The sequence below is a fragment of the Meriones unguiculatus genome, chromosome 6 (assembly GCF_030254825.1).
Source record: "Meriones unguiculatus strain TT.TT164.6M chromosome 6, Bangor_MerUng_6.1, whole genome shotgun sequence".
Lineage (NCBI taxonomy): Eukaryota > Metazoa > Chordata > Mammalia > Rodentia > Muridae > Meriones > Meriones unguiculatus.
The window spans coordinates 61709998-61725224 of record NC_083354.1 but is presented as its reverse complement, the minus strand read 5'-3'; the positions used below and the strand labels follow the sequence as shown (position 1 = coordinate 61725224).

The 15227-nt window shown below is 40.1% G+C and overlaps 1 pseudogene; it reads right to left on the bottom strand.

Moving 5' to 3' along the window:
* The window catches only part of LOC110543473 (baculoviral IAP repeat-containing protein 1a-like), a 46945-nt pseudogene that overhangs the window by 11155 nt on the left and 20563 nt on the right, over positions 1 to 15227 (bottom strand).

Here is a 15227-nt window from a genome sequence, read left to right as displayed (position 1 = left end):
ACAGCTAACCAAAACACAGTATTATTATAAACATATATTCACCAAATTCTGGTGCATCCAATTGTATAAAAACTGTACTACTGGAATTAAAGACATACACTAACACCAACACCTTGGCATTAGCTGATTTCAATACCCTAGTTTCTCCAATAGAATAAAAATTAATCACAGAAATATCAAATTTAAATGACATCATCTATGAAATGAACCTAACAGATGCCTATAGAATATTTCACCTAAACATCAAAGAATATAAAGTCTACTAAGCTACGCACACAAGCTTCTCTAAAATAGATCATATTCTGGGACACAAAACAAAGCTGGACAAATTCTGAAAGATTTAAATAACTCAGTGTATCCTGTATGACCATAATATAATAAAACTTAAAATCAACTTCAAACACATCTCTAGGAAATACACAAATTATGGAGATTAAACGCATTACTGAATGATAAATGGGTCAAAAAACAAATCAAGACAGAAATGAAAAAGATTTCCTATAACTAAATAAATACAACACAACACAAAAACCTGGAGACACATTAAAAATAATCCTACATGACAATTTTATAGCTGTAAGTACTACATTAAAAAAAAACAGATAAAGTACAGATCAATGACTTAATAGTACAACTCAAACATTTGGAAAAATAAAGAGAAACCAAACCCAGATCCAGCTAATGGCAAGAAATAGTAAAACTCAAAGTGGAAATTAATGAACTAAAATAAAACAACACCAGGAATCAGCACATAAGAATTGTGGCTTTTTTGAGAAGATAAACAAGATTGACAGGCCCTTGGCCCAATTAAACAAGTGAGGTAACCCAAACCTGGAAAGACAACTGTCACCTGAGGTTCCTGGCTCAAAATCTCAGATATGAGTATATCATCTGGAGTATCAGCATAAAAAAATGGGGGAAAAGACCATTGTGAGGAGAGCACTAGAGAGAGAAATTGCAACAGAGGGGAAATAGCAGGGTTCAAGCAATGTAAAAGAGTAAATAGGAAAAACAGAGGACTTTAAACATAGAGGAGAGGAAGGAGATAAATAGAGAAGGAGGATGGAGGCACTATTAATTATCTACTTAAAAATACCTATGATATATTTAAGTAATAAATATGTGCTTATATACATACATACATATAAAAATACCATACAAATATACATAATTTAAATGAAAATTTCCCATCTGTGCTGACAATGCTCTTCCCAAAAGCCCTAGGTTATCTAACAAAAATCCTGACACTAGGCATGAGAAGCCCTCTTTTTGTGTTGTCAGTCAGGACTGTCTAAGAAGCTCCCAAAACATTAAAGACTATTTCTGATGGCATTGTTTGCCTTCAAGAGGTGGAAGATATATCTCTATTGCTGAAGAGACCATGCACTTCAGGCACAGGACCTTAAGATGTGATCTGGAACTGACCTGAGAGCCTCCTCCCTGAGGACTAGCTTTTGTTGTACCAGAAGGCAGCATGCAAGCTTCCAAGGGAGGGAAGCAACCAATTCTTCACAGCTATGATATCTATGAACCACAGCAATGACCAGCGTGACACAATACCTCTAACAGTGTAATGGTGATGTTTACACCTTAATGGTAACCAACCATCTCTAATTGGACATAAGTACCACTCAACAAGAGGGAAGACATGACTGGTACTGGAAACCTAGCCAAGTTCTCAGGGCTTACAAAGCTTGGATGTTGAAGAACAACCTCCAAATACCACTGTACTAAACCAGCATAATCCCTAAGTACATTCTCCATATCTGTCCTTGTGCCCACAGACTATCCCTACCCTCATCAAAGACACTTCTCTTTGCAACAGAGGAAGACTATTACAGAAAACCAAAACTGATCAAAATTAAGAATTGTGATGCCTAGTCCCAACTGACACATCTACATCATGACTGGTTGGCCTAAGGCTCAGAGATCACTGTGGGAAAAAGAATAGGAAAGATTCTAAGAGCCAGAGGAATACCAAGTTTTACTGATGTTCTGTCTTCTGGAAATGTCAGAGAATCTACACCCATGAAGTCTCACTAAGAAAGTTTCCTAAACATGACCTGAACAAGACTCACACCAATGGACATGCTAACGTGGACAGACTGAAGCTCAGGAAGCTTCAACCACGAGGAAGAATGTCAGGCAACTAAGAATGCTAAGACAGGGATTAATACTCTTCCCAGGGAAGAGCACACCAACTGTTATACAATGACAAATGGTCAGCACTCTGTGTGTGTGCAACATTGTATGGACTTAGCATGTTGCATATGTGTATGTGTGTGAGAGTGTGTGTGTGTGTGTGTGTGTGTCTATGTATGTGTGTATAAAACGTCTAAAGAAAAAGGTCATAAATTCGATTGAGTGCAAGGGGAGTTCATGGTAGAGGTTGAAACAAAGACGAAGAAGGGAGAAAAATATAATTGTTTTACACACACATATGTGTGTATATATATATTCCAAAATATATAAATACACCTGAATGGTTTGTCCAATGTTACGTGTGTGTGTGTGTGTGTGTGTGTGTGTGTGTGTGTTTCTGCCTTCTGTTTAATAAAAATGCTATTAGTTAATGTCAAGGTATTTATTCCACTACTGTAAACTTAGGGTAATAGTGACCTGTTGGTTGTTTTCTTAGTTCAAAGGCATATTTTTTTTCTTTTTTGTTCTATGTCATAGTTAAGGATCCATTTTCAAATCTAAGGTCTTAAAAATTACCTGTTATGGTTTCATTCTTGAACTGTCATTGATCTACTTTGAGCTATATTTTTATCCTATCTCTCTTATCTTTAATTTTTAAAACTTTTTTGAGATTAAAATAAAATTACATACTCCAACCAAGGACTATTCATAGAGATAACCCAGAAACCCTGCACAGATGTAGCCCAGGGCAGTTCAGAGTGCAATTGGGTTACATAGTAATGTGAAGAGGGACTGCCTCTGACATAATCTGATTGGCCTCTCCTTTGATCACCTCCCCCTGTGGGGGAGCAGCCTTACCAGGCCATAGTAGAGGACAGTGCAGCCACTTTTGATGTGAATGGATGGACTAAGATCAGAAAGGAGAGGAGAACCTCCCCTATCAGTGGACTTGGGGAGTGGCATACATGCAAAGGGAGGAGGGAGGGTGGGATTGGAGGGGAGGAGGGAGGGACTTATGGGGGGATGCAGAATGAATAAAGTGTAATTGATGAAAAATTTAAAATAAAGGGAAAATTAATAATAATAAAGTGAAGAAAATGGGAAAAAATAAAATTACATTATTTCTCACCTTTCATTTTCTTTTTACACTCCCTTCCATCTATCCCTCCATCTACATTTTTCTCATTTCTCTTATTTTAAGACAGGATCTTAAGTTCCCAGTCTGACCTCAAATTTGGTATGTAGCCGAGGCTGCCCATGAATTTCTTCTGCCACCACCTACCATGTATTGAGAATACAAACATGAACAACCTTGCTCAGTTTGCACAGTGCTGGGAATTCAACCCAAGATTTTACAAATGTTAATGTTATACAATGCATGTTTATGGCATATCAACATTCTACCAGCTAGGCTACATTCATACCCTGCTTTGTCTACCTGTTGCATGAGAGTCAATCAGCTCTTTTGGAATCTGTGAGTGGATATTTTTCATCACATTAAAATTTTTTTTCAAGGATGAGATATGTAGAAGCAGAAGTATCCAGCACACAGTGAGTTTAAATCTAACCTGCGCAAGCAAAGACACTATCTATAAACCAAAACCAAAAACAGGAGGCACATTTTTAAAAACCAGGAAAAAGCCATATTAAATGTTTACCTAAAAATGCACATATAATTTATGTAAGTATAGGTGTACATATAAACATAAATGAAGTAAAGCTATGCCACTGGAGGTGAAAATGCCATGAAAAAAATAAAGTCCAAGTGCAAGGTATAAAAATTTCTCTTCACATTGTGGTCAGGAGACACTCCCGTCCAATATAACATAGGCTTTTGCTCTTTCCTTTGGTTGCCTCACAGAATTTGATGACAGGATCCTATTACTCAAGACACCACATACTTCAGGCTCAAGACGTGAAAGAATCTAGAACTGTCCTTGGAAGCCTCTTCCCTAAAGACTAACTCTCTCTCTCTCTTTTCCCATTAAACTTGTTTTAATGCGTCTCAAACTTCTGTGACAGATTTTTGGTCAAGTTGTGTCCATTAAAAAGTACTGATTTTGAAAACTAATAACTTAAAACTAATAATTTAAAACTACACACAAAGGTCCAGGAAACATTCTTCTTTTCTTCTGAAGGTTTTAGGATGAATTGTTATCATTAACCACTATTTTACTATTAAACTTAAATTGCAAATTGAGACAAACAGTTCTGAGACCATTCTTTCACCACTGATTAAGACAAAGAAAACAAACAAACAAACAAGATTAACTCTCACAGTACCCAAAGGTGCTATGAAAGCTGTCAAGGGAGAAAAGCAATTCACTGTCCTATCCAGCCACAAAGCCTATGAACCACAACAATGACCAGCATGGATGGTATATCCTATGGTATATTAATGGCTTGTTGTATCTTGGAGGTAACCAACACCTACCCAATAAAATGTAAAGGCTGCTCAGGAATAGTAAATTCATGCCTGCTACCATAAACCTAGCTAAATTCCTGTGGCTGGTAAAGTCATGGACCCTGAAAGACAGCCTACTCTTGCCATTTGCTAAACAAGTGTAATTTCTAACTGCATTCTGAATACTAGTCCTTATATCCACAGATAAGTGTAGCTGTCAATCTGCATCAAATAAATCAAAGAAGCTTCTTCTTTCTTTTTCTTTTTCTTTTCCTTTTGTGTGTGTGTGTGTGTGTGTGTGTGTGTGTGTGTGTGGTTTTTGGAGACAGGGTTTCAATGCATAACCCTGGCTGTCCTGGAACTCACTCTGTGGACCAGACTGTCTCAGATTCACAGAACTCTGTCTGACTAAGCCTCCCAAGTGTTGGGATTAAAGGTGTATGCCACCATCACCTGTCAAAGAAGCTTCTTTTTCACAAAAGATAGAGACTATAACAGAAGTCCACAACTGGACAAAATCTAGAGAACAAGTGACCATGTGGAGCCCACCCCAATTGATGTATATAAGACTGCTCTTATACCCAAGGCTCAGGGAACATGGTAGGAGAGGGGACAGGAAGCTTGTAAGAGCCAGAGGATCAGAATATCTGCTATGAGATAGTGAGTTCCATAGATATGACTAGAAAGCTACACCATAAAATCTCAACAATGTGGTTGCCTAAGCAAGGCCTATACAATGACAACACCAGTTTAAAACAATATGGGTAGTCCCATCCCTAGATGAAGAGCTATGTGTGATTAGTGGACGCTGAGGGGGGACTCAGCTTCTCCACAGACAATGCCCAGCAGGTTATCCAATCCCAAGCGGTCAGCCCTGAACACATATGTATACAAGCAACACTAATAGACTCGGCAGTTTGTATTTATATATGTGTTTATATATACAGATATGTAGACTAGGTTGACAGGGAACTGGGGAACAATAGTAGGTGTTGGAGGGAAGAGAGCATGGCATAGAAAGTATGTAAATATAGCACTCATGTATGACATTGTCAAAAATATAATGAAATAAATGTCAGTAAAAACAATAAAACAGGCAAACAAAATAAACAGAGAGATAAAAAGAAGGAAGGAAAAAAGAAATAAAAAGGAAAAAGAAAGATTGAAAGCTCATGAGGCCTCAACCCTACACAAAGAACTATAAAAACCTAAGGGATGCTAATGATGGGAAAAACAGTCTTCCCAGGGAAGAGCATGCCAGTTGGTTATGAACTAACAAATGGTCAGCCCTTCAATCATATATACAAGTAGTAGTATTCAGACTGAGCCAGTATTTAAGTATTGAGAAATGTATACACATAATTAGTATACAAGTATATTAGAAATATATATACACGCATGTATGTATATATGTCAATATCAATATCAACAACTAATTTTAAAAACGTGCCATGAATCTGAAAGATAGCAAGGTCGGGTATATGGAAAGGCTTGGATGGAAGATAGGAAAAAAGGACATGATATATTTTATAGTTTCAAAAGTAATTCTTAAAAAGAAAAAGGACGGGGCTGGAGAGATGGCTCAGTGGTTAAGAGTGCTTTCTGCTCTTCCAAAGGACCAGGGTTCAATTCCGAAAACCCACATGGCAGTTCACAACTGTTTGTGATGCCAATTTCAAAGGATCTGACATCATCACATCAAATGCACATAAAATAAAAATTAAATAAATTATTAAAAAGAATAAAAAAGTCTTTAAAAGAGTTAAAAAAAAGAAAAAGGACAATACAGACAGAGCAAAGAATACTTGAGCATATACCATGCTGCTAAAAAAATTCAAAGTTCTGCTACTAACAATAACAAAATTTAAAAATTAAATATTTGCCATGGTATAAAAACTGAGGAATGAACTGAATGAAAGATAGTAAAGTCTAGGAGCTGAAAACATGGCTCGGCAACTAAGAGCTCCTGCTGTTCTGCAGAGGACCACAGTTAGGTTCCCAACACCCACATTAGGCAGCTGAAACAACCTGTAACCACAGCTCCAAAAGATCTGACACTCTCTTCTTACCTCTGAGGGCAACTTAACACACAAGCACAGGAAAACAGACAAATAAATATATTTTAAAAGACATCATTATGAAGTCTATCCTGAAAACTATCAAACAGTGTTTAGAAGAAGACATAATTATTATTTATGCAGATTAAATGTCTTCTCTGGAGAAGCCATTTTTTCCTCTGGGCAGCGAGAGTGCGGAAGGTTCTCCAGAATCATCTGACACACAATGCCCCATTAACCAACAACAAGCTACTCAAGCACCCTTCTGAGGACCTTGAGAGGTGAAACTATGGTGGCAATATTTTCCTAGTGTTGTCTGAGTTACTTGAAACCCATTCTAGGATTCGGGCCTTATACACTGCCTCAAACAGTGAGAGTATTCAGATCTCTCCTATCAAGGCACATCCACAGCTTGTACCTGAGAAGTTTACTCATCTAACAGTAAGGATGAGAAACCACAGATTCAGCCAGAATGCTTGTGAAAGCACATCCAGGGATACCTGGTAACTGGTTCGTCCCTGAGAACTCAAGAGACTGCAGGGCAGGCAGGGTGAGAAGCAGCTCCTGTTCTGCTGTGCTGAGCTCCAGCCTGCACATGGAGCACTTGGTGACAGAGGTCTTATTCAGCTCCAGACCCCAGCGGATGCTTTCAAGAAAGCCACTGCTGTTGGACAGCAGAACTCAATATTCTGTGAAGCTGAGAAGACTTCCATTAGGACCCGGAGCAGTGATTGGTCTGCTGGGCCCATGTTGGCCACTGCAACTTCCAACAAAATAGGGATCTTGTGTGGCTTGGGTGACAGTTTCCAATACCCAGAATTTATTTTGGGTAGATGGCTGCATTGGTTATTCAGGTTATTGAAAAAACTGTATACATTCTCTTGATTTTTAGCTAAATTTTCTGCCCATTCCTTCATATGTTCAAAGGCAGATACATAGTCCTTATCTATAGTTGGTGGCTATAATGTTTCATAACACTTTTTCATGACTGAATAACCTACATTAGGTGACATTTCATGGAGACTTTTATACTTGCCAACAGTAATAGGCTTTCTGGGTGGTCCCTAAAGTACTGGAAATTCAATGATTCAATACATTTAAAGCCGGTGTTCTCCCTTGAAGGAATTGCAAAATCAATGGAGAACATGCAGAAACTGTGTTGCTTTCATAAGCAAAGGTTAGAGCAAGTCTCAATAAATTTTCTGAAAAATTTGAAGACAAAGCTTCAGGAGAAAACTGCCACAATTCTTTAATTGACTGTGTTATAAAGGAAGGCTTTACATGATCCTCTTCTTCAGACATGTTCTCCAGCGACGCTTTCTCATTCACCAACTGAAGCAAATGAGACACAACTTCTGGCCCTGCCCTTGATGAAGGGTGGCTGGAGACATACTATAAAAAGTTGTTGTAGGTAATCAGAGCCTTCAAGGGAGAATTAATTCGTCTCAAATAATGAATTCCCAGATCTTGGTCTTCCTGTCTGTCTGAACCCAGAGTTCAGTCAGCCTCATGGCAGCAAGAAATTCTTGGAAGAGAAGACTTAAAAACCGGTAGACTGGTCTCAGTCTCTGGGCGGTGAATTTGCACATCAAGCAGGTGGTCAGGTCTTCATCTTCATCCACTCTGGCCTCTGTGAGGTCATCATTGTTGAACTCAAAGCATGAAGAAAAATGCCCTCTTAAGGCCAGCTGCCCACATGAGGACACAGTGGCCTTGAGGGCCTCACCTGCAGCTTTGTACTTTAAGGATAGGAACTTCATATAGGACTTGAAAACTGCCACATCATGAAAGGGCTGGTCAGAAGGATTTTGAAACCAGTCAGTATACACTGCTGCTATGAAGAGAGGAGTTTTGTGAATTCCCCATAAATCCTCATTCTTTCCGAAATAAACCATAAACTCTTGCAGAAGTGTTATACTCTGTGAGAAGACCTTCCTTAATACAGAGACTGTATTATAGAAAGGAAACTATTTGATCTCTAGAATTATATCCAGGTATGGACAGATGGACCTGGTCCTGTTTGTATGGACAGCGATCAATAAGCAGGTTTGTGACAAGTAGTTTTTTGTAATCAGTGTCTCTAGGGCTTGGGGGAGCGAATCCACCCCATTATAGTCATCCAACAGGAACAGCACCTGGTGTTTTAACTGCTGGATGATGCTGCTCAGGCACGCTTCACTAACACAGCCTCCTGCCTCAAGGAGTTGGGCACAGATGATGCTGGCTAGACCCTGGTCTGGTCTGGTGGAACTAAGGGAGAGGTAGAAGACCAGCTGGAACCTGTTCAACAGGAGACAGGACCCTGATGCACAGAGAAAACTATTTTCTTCAGGAAGGTTGTCTTCCCACTGCCAGCTTCCCCCTCCACACACATGACTGAGCTGAGATTGGCGAAGACCTCAGGGATTGTCAGGGCCTGTTGATGTGCTTTGAAATGATGGACACATCACAGCCAAGCAAGTGGTCAGTGCTTTGGCTGGAGCACACCTCTGGCATATTCATGTGGCGGAAAGTGGCTTTGATGTAGGCACCTTGCAGCTGCTCACTCAGACTCTTTGCCTCTTGATACCACTGGGCTTCCCTCAGAGCCAAGCCTGTGGAGAGAAGGGAGGCAGAGGAAGTTGTACCTTCACATCTGTCTAATTGCTTGACTGCTAAGAGTGGATTAAGACTCTCCTCTCCTTCCCATGATGCCCCTCCATACCCTAAGACCCTCTCTCATCTTTCCATAGCATCAGTGTGGGGTACTATGTCTAATCCTCTCATTTGACAGGGAGTTGGATATCCTGGCACCCTAATTTCCCTTTAGGATCTCAGGATACCAGCCTGCTGCATGATGCCTTTAACAGTGGCTGCTTTGGATCTGGCATGAGGACTGCTGTCTGTAGTCCTGCATTCACTCTCAAGATGTCACGGGAGCCCTCTCTCATGCACAGCTCCCTTCACCTCACTGCTCTCCTCTAGGAGCTCCTCAGACAATTATAAACACACTTTCATGTCCAAAGCCCACGTACAAATACACAGAATCCCATTTGCTTTCACGTTCTTACCGGCCTTGGTGGGATGAATTGGGTCCTCGTGATTGCTTTCACTTGTGATTTCCTCAAAAGAGAAATCCTTTATTAAATTAAAATTTGCATGATAGTGAGACATTATGTTATCATTGAGAACCAAAGTCTTCTAGACTTCACTCTGTTTTTGGCATGTATTCTACCAAATGAAGAACGTTTCCTGCCCTTGCAATGTCATTTTGAAATTCACAAATACTGTACACATATCACATCAACACAGAGTTGATTAACTTTTCAGTTTTCACCCTTACTTCTTCATTTTTTTCTGGTTTGTTTTATTTTTAGAGATGGGGTTTTATAGTATAATCCAGGCTGATCTTGAACTCACAGCCATCTTCTTGCCTCGGCTTCCAGAATGCTATTTTGTAGATATGAGCCATGATTCCCAGCTTTGCTTTTGCTTTGTGGGAAGGCAATCATTGCACACCTACGAAACAACTGCAGCATGCAGCAGTTGGTGTGCCCATTGGATTCATAGTTGTGTCTTATGTTGCAAAAATAGATTTCCTGATTTATTATTCGGCATTTGGTTTTGTTCATAAAGCACGTTCATGGGCCAGAAATATGTCTCAGTCCTAGAGTGCTTGCCTAGGACAATGGGGGTCTTGGTTTCAATACAAGAAACAACATCAAAAGTCAAATCAGCTGGACATGGGTGCAGACAGTTGGAACCATAGCATTTTTAAGGCTGAGGCAGAGATCACAAGTTCCAGGTCAGGTTTGGCTACACAGAAAATTCAAGATCAGCCAAAGCTGAAAATCTGTAAATTTGTCTCAAGCAAAAGTCCAACCAAGGAAAATGACACATGTGTTTAAGGTTCAAAAGTTCTAGAAGAAAGTCTAGCCTACTGCCCTGCAGGAAAAGGGCAGATGGAATGTGTTTAGTCTGCATTTTAATCAAGTTGAAATCTAAAAGTGTCTCAAGGGTCTCCTTCTTCAGGGAGAAGGGCTCACTCTTCACTGTGACGCCCCATCTATAGCTATCGTGTGACAGTTGCTTCTTAGATTCTCATGGACTCCATCTAATTATGATACATTTACAGTTGACAATCACAGCTCAAACCCACAATGATGTGTTGCTGAGTCAGAGAAGGGACAGGGCTCATTACCATGGCTTCCAGAAGTGCATGGTGGCTCTCAAGGGCTGGAATCACTTCTACAGAGGACTTCAAGTTTTGAAGAAATACACAACTATGCAAAGAAGATAAAAGTCATGAAATGGTTCCATGCAGTTAAGTGTCTGAATTAGCTTTATGGAGAACATGAAGATTCAGGACCAGGAATGAAACAGAAAGTGAACATTCTCAGTGACTCTGTCAGTCTTGCATCCTGTATAACCTTCAGTCAGTGGGTTCCAATAACAATGCATGTGGTTTGTAAAGTAATGGTGAGGATATTCAGGGAGTGTTTTGGGATGAGAACAGAGTTAGTGTCTGTCTGTGAAACCGGATAAAATAATCTTAAAGAATAGAAAATAGTGACACAGCACTGTGGGTACAGAGGCAAGAGGATAACTAGGGCTCACTGGATGCTAACAGGTTCAGAGAGAAACCCTGCTTCTAGGGAACAAGAGGGTGACATAAAGGAGAGGAGACTCCCTGTCTTCCTTTGGCCCCTATGTAGAACACACAACGCACACACAAACACACATTACCTAAGTGAAGAAGGTAAAAATAAATAAAAATTCACAGATTAAAAAATGAGAAAACTCCATAGAGTCATGGAAAAAGAACAACAAAGGACAGTAAAAATACTAAACAAAGTGTACAATTAATAATTTACATAACAATAATTGTTAACCATTTCAACACTTGTCAGACTGTCAGAAACAAACCCACAAGATCTGAGTGTGCCAAATACATGAAATTCACATTAAGAATAGAAACATAGATATCACACAAATAAAATTTTAAGGTAGATATCCAGAGCTTAGAGATGGCACAGTTGGCAAATGCTTGCTGGGCAAACATGGAGACTGGGCTCATCTCCAGCACCTGTGTAATAGCGAGGCAATAGGGACAGTGTAATCTTAGTGCCAGGGAAGGAGAGACAGGAAGACCCTATGGGCTCACTAACCAGCCAGTAAGTCTCATTGGCCAGCTCCAGGTTTAATGAGAGACCTGTCTCACAAAATATGTTGGACAGATCTACAGACCTATTTCTGAATACACAGAACATGTTGCTTTCAGGATAGAGAGGAATCAAGCTGGAACTGACTCAGAATTTCCTCCCTGCTGTCTCCCTGTCACAGTAGTGGAAGAGGCTTTGCAGTCTGCTGGGGGAGGAAGGGCATCTTCATTCTACAACATCATCTCTTGCCAGACAAGATGTGGCCAATGGTGAAGAGTGGCCTGAATCTTTGGGGATAACGGACTGCTTTTGAATTGGACTTGAGGATGCTTCACAGATGCTCTAATGGTGGTCAAGCTGGGTGTGGTGTTGCAGGCCTGTAAATCTCAGCACTTGGGTGTCAAAGACAGGTGGACCTCTGGGTCAATGGACAGACTGATTTACATAGCAAAGTCAGAACAGAAAGGGCAACACAGTGAGACCCTATTTCAAAAAGGCAAAAAGAAAGAAAACAAAAACCTAAATTAAATCTGGTGAAAAGCACATGGCCCAGAAACTCTCTAAAGGTCTTAGCAGGGAAGGGTCTAGGAATGCTATCTGGCTTAATGGACATCCTGTCAAAATTCCTTCTAAATATTTATGTTCCTATGCAAAGAATGCTGCTGCTTTGATCCTTGGCTAGATAATAATTAATTATGGAGTGTTCAGCAATAAATGAGATGTCTATGTCAACCTCACACCAAGGCTCTGGGAGATCTGATGGCACAGCCATATCCATGGGAAACAGCAAAAGTCATGAAGCCAGCACAGCTGTTTGACATGGCTCTAGCACAGGTGGGGCAAATGCAGCAATCATTTTCATTCTTTCCCTCTTTTGTAGGTTTTTAGGATCTATGTGTTTTATTGGGGGGCGGGGAATCCTTTCTCCATTATGATTTTTTCTGTCTTTTCCCAAGAAAATTATGTCAGAGTTATTTCCATTTAGGAAAAATAACATTATTTGGCCACTGTTCTGAACGTTTCTTAATGCTTTGGAAATCATTGAGCACAGATTAGCACATAAACTAGCAATTCTTTTATGAGGCCATTACTACAGGAATCTTTTGTGGATATCTGCCCTTAAGCAAACTCAAACAGTGTAATTGGTAAAGGGAAAACAAAGATAGCTGACAAGCTCTGACTGGCCAGAATACCAGGTAACAGATTCAAGGCCTCCCTTTACAATACGCTTAGAACTCTCTGAAAATGTAGTTTAAAGTTAGGGGGTCATACAGAGTACACCCTTGGAGGAAGAGAACTCAGTAAATAAGATAGATTGACTAAAATAACTTGTTCCTAGTTTATAGTGTAGATGATGACACAAGTAGTAAAAGGAGTTAGGTATTAATATTTGCTCTTCATAAAAAAAAAGTTCAGATATTTTCTATTTGTCTGGAGTGCCTTAAAACTACAAATACTGCCTGCCTAAAAGCAGGCTGTTATATAAGAAATGTGTTTGCTTTGGATAACACAATCTTTAGATTCTATAACTTGGAGTTATAAGGCTTATAATAAACATAAATCTGTTCTGTTTATATTTTCTAATCATGACTGCAGTTGTATCACTTCGTAATGAAAAGTCAAACAAATCATCTGCACTTCTTGGACAGGTTAGTCTCTCATTAGTCCGTCTTTGTTCTGTGAAACCTGTGTAATAAAGAAGCAATCTCATTGCTAGTCAATCAGAACTGCAAAATTCCCCTGAGCACCTCTCCTGACTCACTCCACTCTCCCTCACCAATTATCTCCTCTGCACACCACTCTCTGTTGCTCTCGTTCATCCATAAACCCTGAACAAAGTGGCAGAGCTTTCTGAGCCACGGTTTGGAAGCCTTTTCTTTTTTAAAAAGTATTTTATTCTTTGGAAATCACAGATGTGTGTACAATGTATGTGGATTATATCACCCCCACTGCCTTTCTTCAGTTTCCCCAGACCCTCCTCCTCAAGTCAGGTCACCTCCCAGCTTCGTATCCTCTTTTAACTGAATTCAATATGTGCTGCTCATGTGTGAGTGGACATGGGGCCATCCAGCAGAGTGCAGGGAAACCTCAAGGCCCACTGGCTGAACAAGTGTCAACAGCTCCCCTGTTACAGGTGGGGCTTGGCTTGGCTGGATTTGTGGCAGGCTTGTATGGATAGGCAACCACAGCAACTGTGAGTTCCTGAGGGAAGGACCCTGCTGTGCACAAAACAAGACAAACCCAAGACAAAGTCCTCTACAGCCTCTGGCTCTTATGGCCTCTTGGGCCCCTCTTCTGCAATGGTCCCTGAGTTTTGGAGGAGGAAGTGTTCCCTCAGGAATGAGCACACCCTGTCTCCACTTTGCCCTTGTTGTAAGTCTCTGGAATTCTGTTCTTGTTGAGGTCTGAATTCATGTTCATTCAAGACTTCCATTAGCAACTGAGAGCCCTGGGGTGTCCCAAAGAGACACTTGGAAGAAAGGATATGGTCATTGTTGCCAATTGTAAGTTTTCATCTTGCTGTTGTTGTCTATCTAAACAAAAGCTGGGGCTAAAGAGAAGGCTCAGTGTTCAAGAGCTCTAACTGCCCTTCCAGAAAGCCAGACCTCAATTCTCAGCACCCACATGGCAGTTCACAACTGTCTATAACTCCTGCTCCATGGGATCTGACTTCCTCACACATGCAGTTCAGTGGCAAAGTGCTGCTTCTCACTCATGACACTCTGGATTCAACCTTCTATCCCCTTAAACACACACACAACAGACATAGAACTAAAACAAAAAGAAACAACAAACAACTGAAGAAGGACAGGCAAAGTTGAAGGTTCATGTAGATGTGTGTGTGCTTTTGTTTGGTAAAAGGACAGTGAACTGAAAAACAGGACTGTGTTTGCCCCTGGATGAGGAAGACAGCATCCTCAGGACAAGGTAGTGACACGGTGGCCTCTAAGGCATTGAGAGACCTTGACTTCTTGACTTTAGCGCTCAGCTCCTAGGCTTAATTGTTATTGTCCTTTCAACCAGATACATAAGTACAGTAGATACGCATTACATATGCTAGTTTTAATTAAAATAAAACAAAGTTTGTTGATAGATTCTAGAACAAGTTTTAAGTACAACCAAATTGTCTCCCAACTTGCCACACAGGGTTTAAGAATGAGGCCCTGACATTCTTAATTATTTTCCACATAATCCTAAAGAAAAAAGGAGGAGACTGAGAACTCTTTTGTCAATGCAGATGAGACCAGCCTTGCCTTGCTGCTTTTAATAGCATGAGGAGATGAACTCCACATAGCTCCAGGACTTCCATTCAGTTTCTGTGGCATCCAGGGATCCTATAAAACTATACTAAAATCAGCTCACATTTATTATTCAGTTTTAAAAAAATGAACAAAAATATTCAGATATTTAACCAAAATTTCATAAAAGAAGTGATCAAGCCAGTGTTTAAAACTGAAGTCTCAGAAGCTAAGGATAAAGAAC